This window comes from Pinus tabuliformis, chromosome J (assembly GCF_031772625.1).
Source record: "Pinus tabuliformis cultivar Carrire ecotype Pingquan chromosome J, CPIR1, whole genome shotgun sequence".
NCBI classification, from domain to species: Eukaryota; Viridiplantae; Streptophyta; class Pinopsida; order Pinales; family Pinaceae; genus Pinus; species Pinus tabuliformis.
In genome coordinates, this window is record NC_142295.1 from 995,727,947 (window position 1) to 995,746,784 (window position 18,838).

Sequence of the window (18,838 nt, forward strand, 5' to 3'; positions counted from 1 at the left end):
ATATTAGTCAAAGTCCCCATTTTGGACTCCTAGGATTAATATTGAGTTTATAGAGTCATTGTACATTCGAAGAGACCCTTCTTGGGCTTTCGGATCATGTAAAAAGGTTTTGTATCAAGTCAAATATGAATTATGTGTCCTCCACATCATGTCGACCTAAGGAAGATCAAGTCGGCCTAAGGACCCTCATTCGACCCACAAGAAGCCTATATATTGAAGGAGGTTGAAGTCATTTGAAGCACTCACTCTCAAGCAAGTTCGATATCTCAAGAAGAGCTGGAGAAGTGCGAAGTCTGTTGCCGGGAGGACGAAAGAAGTGTGAGTTTGGGGGAGTCTCTAGAGAAGAGGAAAAATCAAACTTTTGGTGCCTCTCTCTCTTTGTTTCATGGTCTGGGTTGGGAGATCAAAGTTTCCTAAGATTTTGCTGTTGCTGTGAGTTGCATGTTGCTAGGAGCTGCTGCCTAGTCGAAGTTGTTGGAAGGGGTCGAAGATCGTGGAGGTTGACATGGTGTGGAGGGAAAGTCTGGTCTTGGTCTAGGTTGAAGAGTCTCAAAGCATACTATGGAAAGGAAGAATTATCTTGACTGGGTTTTCCCCTCGAGGGGGGTTTTGCCCTGGCATGTGCGTATATCTTGCGTCTCTTGTTTTGTGATCTTCATGTATATATAATTTCTTGATGAAAGATAAGATAATAAAGAAGTAAAAGAAGCCAACACACTCACGAGCCACAAGTAATTATCAAGAAAGGAGAATCAAACCTTAATATAATATCCTTGATTTTCCAACATGTGCCCCTCTCATGTGTCTCGAAGCCCTCTGATTGTTTGATGTATACCTCCTCCTCTATCACCCTGTTCAAGAATGCTGCCTTGACGTCCATTCGGTGAATCTGCCATCCCACCTGAGCTGCTAGAGATATAACTAACTTGATGGAAGTATATCTGGCAACTGGGGTGAAGGTCTCCTCATAATCTATGCCTTCCTTCTGCGCATACTCCTTTGCCATCAACCTAGCCTTGTACTTCTCCATGCTGCCATCCACATCATACTTGATCTTATAGATCAACCTAGAGTCCACGCTTGACCTATTCACAGGTCTTGACACTACCTCTCAAACATCATTTGTCATGATAGAGCTATACTCCTCCACCATGGCATCCAACCACACTTGATGCTATGCAGCCTCCTAATAGCTGGAAGGTTCAACAACTTGTGCCACCAATGCTTGGTACTTGTTTGGCTATTTGTGTTTTCTCTTGCTCGTCCTAGGAGGAGCTCTTATGAACTCCTCCGCATCCCTTAGCTTTTGACAAACTTTTTTGTTGGTTCAACTACTAGTGGCAGGAGGATCGTCCGACTCCTCATCGTGCCTCTGCTGCGAACTCACATTATCTCTTGCATCTGAGGTTGTACTAGTATTGGTAACTGTACTAGATCGTCGTGACTGCCCTTGTTGCTATCCTTGCGACTGCCCCTATGGTTGCCCTTGCTGTTAGACTAATGGAGCTTCTACTGCCTCAGTTTGATCACCTGCTGGCATCTCGCGAGATCTATTAAAGGCTTTGCCTTCCATGAACTTCACATCCCGTCTCACGATAATCTTCCCGTCGCTAGGAATATAGATCTTGTATCATTTGAGGTTTCACTATACCCAACAAATAACCCCTTCTTTGCAGTCTGATCTAACTTAGTGTGTTTCTCATTTGGTATATGACAATAAGTTATACTGCCAAAGATCTTGAAGTGACTAACCTCTAGCTTCTTCCTTGAGAAGACTTCTTTTGGTGTTATCTTCCCCAATGCCTTGTGAGGAACCCTGTTCTGTATATACACTGTTGTGTTACATGCCTCTGCCCATAGAAACTTGGGCATGTCCTGGTCATACAACATAGCTTTTGCCTCTCCAACTATAGACTTGTTTTTTCGCTCCGCTACTCCATTATGCTATGGATTGTATGGAGTTGTCCACTCTCTCGATGCTTTACCTTGCACAGAAGCTTGTGAAGTCACTATCTGTGTACTCTCCTCCATTATCCGTGCGAAGCACCTTGATCTTCTTCCCTGTCGCATTCTCTACTAGAGCCTTGAACTCTTGGAAGCAATTGAAGACCTCATCCTTGGTCTTCAAGAAATAGATCCAGGTTTTCCTGGAATAGTCATCGATGAAGGTGACAAAGTACTCGTACCCTCTGAGAGATCTAGTGGACATAGGGCCGCAAATATCTGAGTGTATAAGCTGCAACACACCATCTGATCTTCTGTCACTTCTTGGGAATGTTGCCTTAGCATATTTCCCAAGTACACATCCCCTGCACACATCATCGTGTTCTGTGCTTAATTCTGGAACACCTGTCACTGTCTCCTTGAGCATTCTAAGTGCTCCATGTTGTAAATGTCCCATTCTCCTATACCATAATTCATTCAGGCCTCTCCCATTGCTACTGCTATCATTGCTTTTGCTGCTAACTTGTTCCTTTGGAGAATCAAGCTGCAACTTGTACAACATGTTGCAACGAACTCCAACTTGCTTCACCTTCTAGTTTCGGTGTTTGACGAACACTTTCTTCCCTACAAAGTAGACATCATATCCCTTATCCTATAGTTTTGACAATGAAATTAGGTTTATACCTAAGTTGGGCACATGCAACACATCTGTAACATTGGTGGTTGCTCCTGACTCGCTCTAAATATTGATAGTGCCTCTCCCAAATGGATCATATTTAGTCTTGTTTCCCATCTGGATTTGGAATTCCATCTCCTCTTTGTAGAAGGTGACAAAGTACTTGTGCCCTCTAAGAGATCTCGTGGACATAGCGTTGCAAATATCTGAGTGTATAAGTTGCAACACACCTTCTGATCTTCTTCGCTTCTTGGAAATGTTGCCTTAGCATATTTCCCAAGTACACATCCCCTGCACACATCATCGTGTTCTGTGCTTAATTGTTGAACACCTGTCACTGTCTCCTTGAGCATTCTAAGTGCTCCATGTTGTAAACGTCCCCTTCTCCTATACCATAATTCATTCGGGCCTCTCCCATTGCTACTGCTATCATTGCTTCTGCTACTAACTTGTTCCTTTGGAGAATCAAGCTGCAACTTGTACAACCTGTTGCTACGAACTCCAACCTGCTTCACCTTCTAGTTTCAGTGTTTGATGAACACTTTCTTCCCTACAAAGTAGACATCATATTCCTTATCATATAGTTGTGACAATGAAATTAGGTTTATACCTAAGCTGGGCATATGCAACACATTTGTAGCATTGGTGGTTGCTTCCAACTCCCTCTGAATCTCGATGGTACCTCTCCCAACTAGAGTACATTTAGTCTTGTTTCTCTTATGGATTTGGAAGTCCATCTCCTCCTTGTAGATTGAGAAGTAGTCTCTAACTTCTGTCGTGTGAGCTGATGCTCCACTGTCTATATACCAGACACCCTTTGAACTTGAGCTAGAGAGGCAAGCTATCTGATGAATTCATCTTCCAATCTAGAAGACAAATCCGTAGCCTCTTGAATGTTGAATCTCTCTGCGACCATACTGGAGAAATTTGAGAATTTCACTGGATAAGTCCTGGGTATAATTTATGGTGCTTTTCTTCTTCATACCCTGCGCAGATTTGCAACTACAACCTGTGCTGCAAATCTTCTGCGCCTATGTATACTCTGCGAATCAACTGATTTGCTCACTGAAACCGCTTTCTGGCAACCACACTGCCTGCAAACTTTGCTTCTGAGGCAATTCACACTTTTCCTTTGAACTAGATTTGGAAATTGAGTTTCCTGCCTCTGCAATTCACACCTATGGCTTGGCCTCCACAGATTTGAAGGAAGTGCTTCAAATCTCCCTCTCAAATTACACAATCTCTCTCCTTGCCTTTGAGCCTTTGATCTAATCAATAATGCTCTGATACCATGTGAAAATTCCTCGAATGCATTGATTGGAAATTATTCTCCTAACTAAATATGTGCTATTTGTTTACAATAAATAGCACATAACTCCTTGATGCATTCTTCACAAATAAAACACCCCACGGAAGTAAAATAAGGAATTGAGAAATAGAGGCACACACATAAGAATTTAACACCAATATTTTTGGACTAAGTCCCCGGAAAAACCCCAAAGGGAAAACTTGTGCTCAGATGAGGGTTTATTTTATTATTCTTTAGCAAAATTAGAGTGTACAATAATGCTTGCCAAACAGTGGCAAAGCTCTGGAAAATTTTCTCCACTACCCAAATTGGCAAATCGACTTGGAAACAGATTGTTTCCTCTGCAAAACCCAACTAGGCCTCCTCCAGTAATTCACACTCCCTTCCTATGTCACAGGGTTCAGCGAACCTGAAGGTTCAGGTTCGAAATTCGCCGAACCTGGAAAAAAATTTGAAATTCGTTCAGGTTCGCCGAACTTGAAAGTCGAACCTGAACGGCGACCCTGAACGAATTCGAACCTAATCGAACCTGAAAAATCGAACTTGAAAATCGAACCTGAACGTATTTTAACGCGAATTTCAACGGTTTTTTTTGAGGTTCGATGGTTTTTTTGGCAGTTTTATTTGCCTGTTTACGAGAAAACCTTGGGTCGCATACTGGTTTTCTTCATCGCTTCCCGCCAAAATTTTCTTTATAAACGATGGTGCCGGAAGGATTTGGCACAAGCTGTCGAGTGCGTTTGATTGTCAATTTGTCATTGCGTTGTATGCTGTGGTCTTGCGTTTGAGATCGCTGTGAGTGTGGTTTGACAGATCTGTGATGGAGCTGTTTAGTTGGGTTCACTTAATCGTTTGCAGATATAGCAAGAAGATTCCCACTCTCTGAAGCATATTACAGGTTATTCAAAAATTTACCATGCCTTAGTTGTCTTTGACATCAATCTTCAACACGATTGTGGTGTTGTATTTTGCTGGTTTTAGCAATACCTTACCCTGCAGCTTTAGCCATTCACTGTACTTTGAGTATCTGTAGACTGTAAGGCCTGAAAGGCAAGAGAAAGTCGATATTGTACATATATATAAATATCTTCAGTAAGTTTGTCCTCCTATTTTTTATGGATTTTCAATCATCTTTCTGATTAAGGTTTATACTGTTTTATTCGTTTAAAAATAATAGGTTCTAAGGCTTTTTATATTTGTCTATGTTAATAATAGAATGCACCAAGGATAGAGGAGCTGGCAGTTGCCCACCCTATCATATCTTGTCAGGATCAACACCAAGGTTCCTGAACCAACTATTTTATTAAGTTTGATTTGGCTGGACAAAGATCTTGTATATTTAAAAAATGTTGATATTGAGCTTTGAAGTGTTCCTCTGGAAAATAGCATTATGGCTTATTACTTATGGAATTAGTGAGGCATGTTACTTGTTTTTCAACGACTCATTTCCAGAGCTTTTCAACTTCAATGGCACCGTTGTATGCCCTTTCCATTTGCATTTTTTTACTAGCTTCTCCTTGAGAACTTTCATTTGTTCCTTCTTTGGACCACATAGGTGTCTATAGTTTGTTGTGACCATGGAATCTTTTTAGTCTTCTTGCATTCAGAAGAAATGGTTTTTCCTGGATAACATGATGCTATAGAGGAACACATGGTAACTAAGTGACTTGGACTAAGAATGCATTCGAGGTTTCTTCAAATGGTGTTTATATTTTTTTCATGCCAATAGTAAATAAAGTTAATTGTGCGTACAGAAAATCATTACTCGTACATTTTTGCAAAACACTGATATTTGTAGTACGTACTAGTTACACAACTGTGGTTTTATTCAGTTAAACTGAAACATGGTTGGTCATAGCTTCTCTCCATATCTTGGATGGCTGCTAATTATTTGAATGTTTGAAAGAGCAGAAGTAACTTATATTCATGTGTTTATGGTTCGATTTTGAATTTTCTATTATTTTTTCATATATATATATATATGTATATATATTGAAAAATATGTATAGTCGAACCTAATGCCGAACCTCATTCGAACCTGATTGGAAAATTCGAATTCGAATCGAACTTAATCGTTGTCGAACTTGAATTCGAACTCGAACTGTGTGACATAGCTCCCTTCTGCGCTGCGCACTGGCTGCTGGAAATGCACATTGGCTGACTGGATCTCGAGCTGAGTGATCTTGCACTCCTTCGGTGATCCTGCACTTGCACTAGACATGCTCGCTCTTCCTTCCATAACTGATTCCTGCCAACTGGAAAATGATCTATTGCCCAGATCTGCACACTGGAGAATTTGTACCAATTGGTACGACCTCCCTGCAGATGAATTCAACCCTCTCTTTGACTTCGGAAATCCTTGTGGAAATCTCCCTTGGAAATCCTCTCTCTAATCTCTACTGAAACCCTTTCACTTATGCTTTCCTGGCTCGAACTCTACCCTCGTTGAATACTGTGCACTGGGTGATTCACATTGCCTTGCTCCCTTGCTCTCACAATCTCCATCCCACCGACTTGCTTTTATAATCTCTCGCTGGAGCATCAACGACCAAGGTCTAATTGTGATCGATGGTTCAGATCATATTAGAATAAATCAAATCACTTTTTGGAAGTCTCTAGAGAAAAAATCATTTTCCTCAATTAATACCCATTAATTAATCAATCTTCCTAAGTTAGACCCAGGAACCTTTTAATTATTGATCAATTAATGTAATTGAGAGGTTTCTAAGTGTTTTCTCTCGAAACATTTTCTAGGTTGCCTCTCTGACACCTTAGAAACTAGACCACCTGTCCAATGCTACTCCAAGTCCATAAACTAATAGGAGGTACTTTATGTACCTGGCCTAAAGAAGTTTTTTTTTTCCATCTTAGTCATGGAAGACAAAGGTTATGAGGTTAACTTTTGGAGGGGGCAAGTGTTCATCTGCCCAGAGGGAGCTAGTTTAGAGACTATTGTGAGAATTGAAGTCTCGGAGGGGAACCTATATAGACTTCAGGGTTAGCCTGCTTAGGCACTAGTGCACAACAATGAGAGCATGTGCAAGCTTTGGCACAAGAGGGTGGGGCATCTCCATATCAAAGCTCTACCATTACTAAGGTGGATTGGTCACTAGGCTTCCAGACTTTAGTCTAGATCAACAGGGGGTGTGCAAAGGGTGTGTACTTGGCAAGAATGTCACGACATCTTTCATTAGTAGTGAAACTCGATCCAAAGGCATTTTGGATATAATCCATTATGATTTAGCAAAGCCTATGCGTTAGTTTTCGTAGCAACAGACACATGTTCCAATCTTTATGGTGTTTAAGAGGCTAAGGAACACGAGATCACCAAAACCCATAAAAGGTTTCATGAGATAAGACTTAAAACACCATAATTAAATTAGCTAGCCATAATTTAATTATTTCCTAAGTCTAACTTAGGAAAAGTGGTTAATTAATTAAGGAAGTTCGGTTTTGCTCTAAAGACTTCTATTGATGGATTCAAAGTGATCTAAGTTGGATCTTGGTCATTTGTTGCCCAACAAAAGATTATAAGAGCAAATCGAGGGCTTGGAGAAGAGGCACCAGAGAAGATCAGAGTTAAGCAGTTCGACTACCCAGTTGCAGGTATTCATCAAGGGTGTAGTTGAAGCTAGGGAAAGCATCAGAGCGAGGGATCAACAAAGATTTGAGATCAGAGATTATAGAGGAAGTTTTCCTCAGTATTTCCAGTGTTCGGGAGACAGGAAAGAGGAGGCTGAATACAATAGTGCGTATTAGCCAGAAACCCTAGTGCGAGTTGTCAGAAGAGATTTTTTTAGTTGCTAGTTGGTAGATTAATGTTTTGGAGGCAGAGCAAATTGGTTTCATAGGCAAAGGGAGGCTAGATGTCTCACTTGGAGGCAATTTTGGGGCTGTACGAATTTATCTGCACAAGCAGTGTGCATTTTTGGACTGTAGAGCGAGCAACAAAAGGAAGTGCGAGTTTGCCAGAGAGGTCCAGATCAATTGCAAAAGGAGACAAGGGTGTCTTCCAGTTGATTTTGCCAGTAGCATATTGCATGAGCCTTGCTAGTTTGGAAGGCAAATTATTGTACTTTGGAATTTGCTGAAGAAATAATATAAACCCTAATCTGCTTGCACTGGTTTTCCCTTCGGTGTTTTTCCATGGACAATTGTCAAAAAATAATAGTGTTATATTTGTGTGTGTGCATCTATTTTTCAGTATTGTATTTATATTTCCGCAACGTTTTTTGTAATGTCCTCTACAAATTGAGGACAAATGGGACTCATTAGCCTATCCATCCCCGTAGGCTATAGTCCACTTAAAAGGGGAAAAATCCCCAAAATACCCATTGATGAGCAAGTTTTGGGGTAGCTGGGCTAAAAAACCCAAAGCTGGGGTTTGTAGTAAGGCTTACTCAATCACTTAAAGAAGATGAAGCCCTCAGGAAATCTATAAATAAAGAAGGATGGAGTTCATTTTGGATCATCGAGTGTGGATCAATTCATTTGTTTTCTTGAGCAATAGGTCTGAGTTTTTTAAGACCCCTTTTACCTTATCAATTTCGACGTTGAAAGATGCCACCCTAGTTGATCAATCCTTTATATCTAGTTTCTGTTTGGGCATAGGAAGGAGTACTACTTTCTCAGGAATGTCAAATCCTATTATTAAGCTCTCTAAGATTTGTTTTGTGGTTGGATCAGTGCACCAAAATCGGCCCTAAGGCTAGGGAAGTGTTGAAAGGCAGGACCAACTAATTTTCTGTGCCGATTTTGAAACAGTCGTGATGCCCTGAGGCTAGCGAAGGTATGAAGTGAATCATACGCTCCCTTTCTGTACCTATTTCTGAAGGAAACCTAAATGCATTAGGGCCAATGTAGGACTTAAGTCAGGGTTTTGTGGCTCATTTTGTGGCTTGCAGAGTGTATAAAATGTGATTTGGGTAGATGAATTTTGTTCATCCGCATTCCTTGAAGCTTGATTCGAAGCCCTTGCATTAGATCAAAACCTCCCACAATATCGGGAATAGGTTACAGATCTTGCGACTCTTTGTAGCAAATCAAAGAAAACTGATCGTGAGGCAATTTGGGGGTTGCTGAAGGTTTCTGTTGACGAATCTGAATGACTAGAAGTTGAGCGTGGCTCCCTGTAGTTATTTCCAAACAATTGATATGTATTCTCTTGAAAAACATAATTGTAATTGCAGGTCCTAGGGTTTAATTGTGAAAGAACTCAATTCAAGATTTTTCCAAAGCAATACAGGAAGGGTGTCCTTAGAAGTTCGGAAGCTAATTGAAGGCACAGACTAAGATTTGGGATTATTGAATTATGGTAGTGTTACTCTCTGTTGAAGGGATGTTATCTTTCTAATCTGTTGTTGGACGTTGCATGGCATTGGATCTCTATTTGTGACTAATTGTTAAACTATATTGTTGAAACTTTTTGCATTCTTGTTATTATATTTTTTGTATTGCAATTGTAGCATTGCACACAATATATGAGATTATATTGAAACCCTAATGACTTAAAGGACAAAGCTAGGGCATTTTTTTGTAATATTACAGTGGTATTAGAGCGTTAACATCTGTCCAATTGTGAGTATATGACCCTTGTATACTTCTTGCTGATACAAGCAATGTCACTGTAAGAAGAAAGAATGGTACTCACCGTTCAGACATGGGGGATAGAGTAGGGCAAGGAGAACATGACCTTGGTATTCTTTTGAACAAATTACTCCATGGAAAACATCAAATGAACTAGCAGTGCAACATGAAAGGCAACAAGTGATTCAAGGGTAGCGGGAGATTGCACAAGTTTTGGCTCAAGGACAACAACTTGCTCAACTAATTGCTCATCTCACAGGACAACAAAATGTTTCTACCAACAACAGAACCACCATTGAAGGTAGTGGTAATCATAATCTTGGTTTGCCTAATAACCATGCAAACAACAGGAGTAACTGACCATTACTTCCCCAATTCACAAACAATCAAGGGGTGACAACCCAAGAAGCAGTTGATCTGAATCAACTTCTTAACGCATATATTCAGGACTATGCAAGTTTGGATGAGAACACATGAGCAACTGTGACCTTCAATGAATATAACTTTTGAGACAGGAATAGACCTCGGGGGCAACTTAATTCGGAACTTGCATGCAAGGTGAGTAAAATTCCTCTATCCTCTTTTGGTGGATCATCTAAATGTACAACAAGGGATTTGATGCAAAAATTGGACACCTACTTCAGGCTCCATCCTATGGCTGAAGCAGACACAATCCAATTTGCCACATTACATTTAGAAGGCGAAATGCATGAGTGGTGGTATCATGGTCTAGTAACTCTGGGACATGCCAAAACCACTTCTTATGAAGATTTTACACAAAGGCTGATAGAAAGATTCGATCGAAAGAACCCAAACATCCACTTCAGACAATTGGCACTACTTAAGCAAACAAGTTCACATGAAGAGTTTATTGTAGAATTTGAATGTACTGCAGTCACAGTGGCAAATATATTTGAAGAGCGATTATTCATGCTTTTCCCTGAAGCATTAGCTGAACCCCTACAAGGGTGGGTCGAGGCATTCAATCCTGCCACTCTTTAAGAAGCTATGAAGAAGACTTGGGACATGGGAAATGCAACCGCTAAAGCTAAGGATCCATCCAAGCCTTTCATTCCTCCAAAGGATAAGGAGAAGAAGCCCTTTCAACGTGAAGGGCCTAGAATGTACAGGCTAGATGAAGAAACACAAAGCGAACTCATATGGAAGAATCTATGTTTCAATAGGAAAGGAGCCATGGGAACTAGGTCACCACTATTTAGGTAAGGGAAAAATTCACTACATCGAAGTAGGCTCTAATGATGAGGAAGAAGGAGAGGAACCCACTTCGAATGTTGAAGAAGAACAATCACAAAAAGAAGCAAAGGAAGAAGAAAAGGCTAACAGCCCCAAGGAAGAACCACCACAAGAGGAAAGGCCCAATGGAGAAAAGAAGACGTGACCACAGGTTAAGATTGCAACCCTTTCAGGCACGCCCAAGTATTACACCTTAAGGGTCAAAGGAGTCGTCAAGGGACAACACATCACAATACTAATTGATGGAGGTGTTGTTGCAAGATGTTCAAAAAACTCAACGCTTTAATAATGATCCAACAATTAAACTTCAAGCAAAATCAAATGCTTTAAATGATCATAAAATTTAAATGCTGACCAATTGCCACTTTCACATAGCTAACTTCAAATAAATATTAGGTGCATTTAACTATAGAGAAATGGAACATAGAGACACCAAAAATGAAATTTTCAATTTTTTTTTTGTTAAGTTTTTTCAATTTTTTTTTTGGTATAATTTTAATTTTAAAATAAAACAGGATTGAAATCTAAATAAAATTTAAATCTAAATCTAAAACTAACACTTACTCATATATACATAAAAAAGGGGAAAATCTAGATTCTAAAAAAATAAAACTTTTTATGGCTTTTTGATCAAAAAAATTAAATCTAAATAAATCCTAAAAAAAAAACTAACCCTTTTTAACTTTTTTTGTTTTGTTTTTTTATGAAATTTTTTTATTTTTCATAAATGAAATAAAAAAACCAAACCCAAAATTGTTTTTTATATTTTATGATTTTTTTATTATTAAAATCTAAATTTAAGCAAGATTAAAATCTAAATTCAAAGAAATCTAAAACTAAAACTAAAACAATTTATTTTTTTTAATTTTTTTTTTATAAAACCTAAACTAAATGAAATAAACCTAAAACTAAACAAAAGTTAAATAAAATTCTAAATTAAACTAAATAAAAGAGCTATCTAACCTAAGACTAAACTAAGACCAACGTAAGCCCATATATTGCAGGAATAAAAATAAATCACCTATGCTAACCTTACATATACATCAAAATACATAAAAACTAAACTGAAATGGGCCACGGGTGTGTCTGTGCAGGTCCACAGAAGGAGGGAAGAGCGACGACAGAGAGAGGGAAAGGCTGGAGAAACGTCACGCAGGAGGACGGGTACGCAGGTGATCAATGGGCAATAGATGAGAAATCTGGATGATGAAGGGTCGATGGAGGGGTGGAGTTCGAAACTGCGTGGGATGAGTTTGCTATAGGACGCTGATTATCATAGGGAAAGCGTGAGGCAGCGATGGTGAATGGCAACGTTGCAGTAAAGGAGGATCTGCGAGAAGGGTTAAGGGAGAAACGTATGGCTGCGGATAAGGGATCGAAACATCATTTGATGGCAATGTAGAGTTTTTTTGCAAAGGATCTGGCAGCGTTTGGAAAGAGCCACGGAGCTTGATGAAGGTTACACGCAAGGCAGCATGTAGGCAGGTTGGACGCAGGAGCTGGTAGCTGGCTGGAGGACGAAGGTGCTGAAATATTTCCGTAGAGAGGGGTTGAGTATTGACTGCGTGAAGAAATTTGGATGGTTCTAGCAGCATGTAGATGGAGGGGGCAGAGTGAGGGTTGCGTTTGGATGAAGGGCCTTAGCTGGGGAGTGTAAGGGAGCTTTGGACAGAGAAATGACTGCGTGGAGAGGGAGAACTTTGCAGCATGAAGAAGGCCGGACAGCAGTGGCAGAAAGTGATCAGGTCGCTCGCGGAAAGATTTGCAGAACCGGATAGCATAAAAAAATTTGAGCTTTTCTGTCATAAAATAAAAAAATTTCCTTGAGCGGCAGAGAAACTGAAACCTTTAAACCCTTCCTGCTTTAGATTTGGATAATGGAAACCCTGATTGCTTGATGGAAAACCTTGAAGAACTTTTTAAAATCTTTACCTGCAACTTGCAATGGCAAAAACAGAACGCTGAGAAGTAAAATGTGCAAGAAACAACACTGAAAACCCTAAAACCACCTAAAAATTTACAATATTTACAGATTAATGACTCTAAGCAGCCAGATTTATCAATAATCCACAGAAATATTTTCAGAATTTAAATTTAATGTGAGATACTTCAGAAAACCTTTCATGCATTTATAAAAAAAATATTTCAAATGATAAGCCCGGGATTAAAACTGGCTAGGCTCTTTCATAAAACGCAATCCGGGAGTTGGCTAGTTCAGCCGAGAACTTCCCCGAACGCTTGGTAATCTAAAAAAAGGATTTCCTGCACAAATTAAAATCAACCATTAACATAGAGGGAGAAAACAATAGTGAAATCTAGATCAAATGGAGATACTTGCCATTATATTTCAGAATCTAAACTATCATTCAAACCCCAGAGATCAGACAAGATACCTGTGCCTGAATCAATCTTCATTAAGCTATCATCAATGGCTAAAAATAAAATTATGCAGAAAAATAAAACATCTTACAGCATTTCCAGAAGAGTAACACCAACAAGATTTTCAACCCCAAAGTCTTTCTTTATTGCACAAAAAATGACTACAAGAGAGCTTTCTTTAGCACCAGACTCTCAGATCCAATCTGATCTCAAATGACCCTTGACACCCTATTTAAAGGAAAATTTCCCAACGGCTAGTTCGAGTGATCCATGTCAAACTAATCTCGACTATCAATGAGGATCAAAATCCCTTTTAATCTCATCTGTTGAAATTTTAAATGCATTTTAATATTTAAAAAAATTAAAACTTGCATTTATTTTCTCAAGGCTTTGACTTATTATTGTTTTATTATTTTATTTTATTTTTTAAAATTTTTTTATTCATTTTTAATTTACTTTTTTATTATTTTATTTTTAGTTATTTTTAAATTTTTAAATTTTTTAATTTGAATTTGAATTCTTTATATCTTTTGTTTTTTATTTTTTATTTTTGGATCCTCGAACTTAGCCTTTGGAAAAATCACCTAGGACCTAGGACTTGGGACTTATGAGGGGATAAAACATTTTCTAACTCTCAAGGCACTTTTTATCATGACTTTTACAATTTTACATTTCAAGGGGGAAAACCCATTTGACATAGACCCTCATAGACCACCCAGTTCTGCGACACAACTATAATCTAGCAGAGCAAGCCATTTGTAATAACCTAACCAAATAGTTAGAGTTATTTCCAAATTACTTTTACATAGACTCAACCAAGTACACTAGGAGTCCCCTAAGATTCTAATGACAAAATCCATTCCGGCTTTGGGGTTACGCTGAAGGAAAAATTTGCCGATCATGGATCGGTGAGACAAAAAACTTTCCGGAACGTAGATTATCACTAGAAAATTAGGTTTGCCTAGGCAATTTACATACATGACACAAATCTGCTAAGATCATTTACAATTTACACATGCAGACTGGGTTTACAACATAACATGATGGAGCTGATGATGACAGTCGAATGGCACGGACACGTCAATCAAGCGCTATCCCTTTTGCGAAAAAGGGGGTGTACTGCTATGGGTAGTTGACACGTAGCGGTCAACATCTGGCTCTACTTGGGGATGTTGCTGCACTGTAGGAATGTGAGAATCCAGAATCTGCATCCATGCAACACACAATAAAACATAAGTAGCGTCCATCCAAAAATCATCATATAACATTAAGCATGGGAAAGATATAAGCTCTTTATTTATTAACTATCTAGTAACATGAAAAGTAAATCTATTCCTAAAACAGAAATGAAAATGTTGAAAAAACAAGGAGTAGGGTTAGAAATATAGAGGATGCCCCATGGCATCAGATGTGTTCAATATAGTGTATACTGAGCATTTGCTTGCTTTCAGACAAATTTGTCGGCTGCTTGTCGGATGTGCCATGTCCAATTTTGCATACGGTAGGACTTTTCCCTATCCGAAAATCAAGTTGCTCGCGGCCATCTAATGCATCAAATCTTCTTCTCGTTTTCTTTTTCTTGCGCTTTTTCTTCGTGGCAAGCTGTATCACTGATGACGTGGAACTTTCTGCTTCAAAGCTCTTAGATGAAGTATGTAAGATATGCGTGACATGTCTTTCTTCATTTTGCATCTGCCTTGTCAAGGATGATGGATCAATCTCACAAGTGCCATGAGTTATAACTTGACCTTCTATGACTAGTGGATTAACCATGTGAGCATCAATCTGATTATTAATTTCCCTTTTATCTAGGTCACCTTCATATATCCACTTTTCAATGGAACAAAGGACCTCATAATAAGATGGAGCTTGCTGTAACAGATAAGGAGGCTCTTGATCTATTGACGTTCCCTGGTTTCTTTCATTCTCTGACAGCTGTTGAAATTTCTAAACCTGTATTGTAATGGCATCCATCTGACTAGAGTGTTCATCCTTCATAGCACTGATTTCCTTGGCATGGTCTTCTTCCATGGTCATTAACTTATTTTGCATAGAATTAATTTCCCTATCATGATTAGCTTTCAAGGTCGTCATATTTTCTTCTAAACCTGATAACTTGCTTTGCATAAAACTAATTTCTGTGTCATGATTAGTTTTCATGGCCTCAATTTCCTTAGCATGCTGAATTTCCATGATCTCCATCTCCTTATTACGTTTTTCCAGGTGGGTGCATAAAGTTCTCACATCATTGGCGTAATTAGTTTGATTAATCTCCATATTTTTTACCAGCCACATTAGTTCTTGTATAATTTGCTTCTGATCTTCCTTTTCATTGTCGACACTAATTTTATAATTTGTCCCTGCTTTTCCACTATCATGGATTTGATCTGCAATGGTACAGGTGGATGGCACATTCTGATATGAAGAATTGTCTTGAAATCTTTTAGACAGCTGGTCCTTTTATAAGATTACTTTCATTCTGTCGCACAATTTTAGGGGCACAAGGGGAGCTATTTGGATCACCATATCTATCTTTAAAAGCATCGATAATGTCTTGGAAAGAAGTGAAAGAATCTTCAGGACAACTATTAAACCAATTCAAAGCATCTCCCTCTAAAGAAAGGACAAATAGATGCATTTTGACATCTTCATGATTATACTAAGGAGATCTACAATACATGATCATTATATGAGCAAACTCGCCTAGATGCTTTTTAACAATGACTGAATCACCACCCGAGAACACGGGTAATTTAGAAATGGCCACTTCCGGAACATCATGGCGATCATCAGTAAAATGACATGGTTTAAACGAATAATCCATGATGAATAATGAGGGACCAAATGGATGATAGAAAGAGATCTCTGCTCAAGAAAATTAAGAGATGAAAGAAGTGGAGTCGCCACTTGAACAATGAATCTAATTCTAGGATCCAAAAAGCAACAAACAAGCTGATATGAGAGAGGCTTCTTGTCTGGGAAAAAATAAATGAAAAGAAATGGAGTCGCCACCCAAACAAGAAACGAACTGAAGAGTAATTGCTGATATGACGAAAAATAAGGCGATGAAAAGATCCAAATGATGCCAAAAAATGTTGAATCTGCCAGCTCAAATGAGAGATGAGAAAGATGAAAGATGATTGTCGAATAAACCAAGGACAGAAAAAACTCTGTCCCCGGCCACGACGCCAAAAAATGTTGTATCACAGATTGCCACGACAACGCTCAGACCAGGGGCTGTCACCTGATCCCCGATCTCTCTGTTTAAGCCGTCTCTCGAGGCTAAGGGGGGTAGACCCTATGGGATGAAGGAAGACCAACTATGGACCAGTTGGGTTGGGAGACACAGCAAGGCGATACCAGTACTTGATTGATTTTAGGAATTAATGTACCAGTGCCTTATGGAGTTAATGATTAAATGATTATTTATTAAATGTTGCAGAAATATAAACCATGTAAAACAATCATTTATCATCAAATAACCCAAGCGATGCAAGATGTTAAAAAAACTCAACGCTTTAATAATGATCCAGCAATTAAACTTCAAGAAAAATCAAATGCTTTAAATGATCATAAAATTTAAATGCTGACCAGTTACCACTTTCACATAGCTAACTTCAAATAAACATTAAGTGCATTTAACTATAGAGAAATGGAACATAGAGACACCAACAATGAATTTTTCAATTTTTTTTTTTGTTAAGTTTTTTCAAAAATTTTTTTGAACCTTTTTTAAAAAAAAATAAAATTTTAAGTTTAAAATAAAACAAGATTGAAATCTAAATAAAATTTATATCTAAATCTAAAACTAACACTTTATCATATATACATAAAAAGGGGAAAAACTAGATTCTAAAAAAAGAAAACTTTTTATGGCTTTTTTGATCAAACTTTAAAAATTAAATCTAAATAAATCCTAAAAAAAACTAACCCTTTTTAACTTTTTTGTTTTTTATGAATTTTTTTTTATTTTTTCATAAATGAAATAAAAGAAATAAACCAAACCCAAAATTGTTTTTTATATTTTTATATTTTATGTTTTTTTATTATTAAAATCTAAATTTAAGCAAGATTAAAATCTAAATTCAAAGAAATCTAAAACTAGAACTAAAACAAAAAATTTTAAATTTTTTATAAAACCTAAACTAAATGAAATAAACCTAAAACTAAACAAAACTTAAATAAAATTCTAAAGTAAACTAAATAAAAGAGCTATCTATCCTAAGACTAAACTAAGACCAACGTATGCCCATATATCGCAGGAATAAAAATAAATCACCTACGCTAACCTTACGTATACATCAAAATACATAAAAACTAAACTGAAATGAGCCACGGGTGTGCCTGTGCAGGTCCGCGGAAGGAGGGAAGAGCGACGACAGAGAGAGGGCAAGGCTAGAGAAACTTCACGCAGGAGGACAGGTAGGCAGGTGATCAATGGGAAACAGATGAGAAATCTGGATGATGAAGGGTCAATGGAGGGGTGGAGTTCGAAACTGCGTGGGATGAGTTTGCTGCAGGATGTGGATTATCATATGGAAAGCGTAAGGCAGCGATGGTGAATGGCAGTGTTGCAATAAAGGAGGAGCTGCGAGAAGGGTTAAGGGAGAAACGTATGGCTACGGATAAGGGATCGAAACAACATTTGATGGCAACGTAGAGTTTTTTTTTGCAAGGGATTTGGCAATGTTTGGAAAGAGCCATGGAGCTTGATGAAGGTTACACGCAGGGCAGCATGTAGGCAGACTGGACACAGGAGCTGCTAGCTAGCTGGAGGATGAGGGTGCTGGAATATTTCCGTAGAGAGGGGTTGAGTATTGATTGCGTGAAGAAATTTGGATGGTTCTGGTAGCACGTAGATGGAGGGGGTAGAGTGAGGGCTGCGTTTGGATGAAGGGCCTCAGCTGGGGAGTGTAAGGGAGCTTTGGACAAAGAAATGACCGCGTGGAGAGGGAGAACGCTGCAACGTGAAGAAGGCCGGACAACAGTGTTAGAAAATGGCCAGGCCGCTCGTGGAAAGATTTGCAGATCCGGATAGCATAAAAAAAATTGAGCTTTTCTATCATAAAATAAAAAAATTTCCTTCAACGGTAGAGAAACTGAAACCTTTAAACCCTTCCTGCTTCATATTTGCATAATGGAAACCCTGATTGCCTGATGGAAAACCTTGAAGAACTTTTTAAAATCTATACCTGCAACCTGCAATGGCAAAAATAGAACGCCGAGACGTAAAATGTACAAGAAACAAAATTGAAAACCCTAAAACTAGCTAAAAATTTACAATATTTACAGATTAATGACTCTAAGCAGCCAGATTTATCAATAATCCACAGAAATATTTTTAGAATTTAAATTTGATGTGAGATACTTCAGAAAACCCTTCATGCATTCATAAAAAAAGATTTCAAATGATAAGCCTGGGATTAAAACTGGCTGGGCTCTTTCAGAAAACGCAATCCGAGAATTGGCTGGTTCAGCCGAGAACTTCCCCGAACACTTGGTAATCTAAAAAAAGGATTTCCTGCACAGCTTAAAATCAACCATTAACATAGAGGGAGAAAACAATAATGAAATATAGATCAAATGGAGATACCTGCCATTATATCTCTAAATCTAAACTATCATTCAAACCTCAGAGATCAGACAAGATACCTTTGCCTGAATCAATCTTCATCAAGCTATCATCAATG

At 38.4% G+C, this 18,838-nt stretch overlaps 1 protein-coding gene across 3 annotated transcripts in view; it reads left to right on the forward strand.

The window, feature by feature from the left end:
- The window catches only part of LOC149230188 (mRNA capping enzyme family protein), a 222,091-nt gene that overhangs the window by 20,390 nt on the left and 182,863 nt on the right, over positions 1 to 18,838 (forward strand). The gene's annotated exons all lie outside the window — the stretch shown is intronic.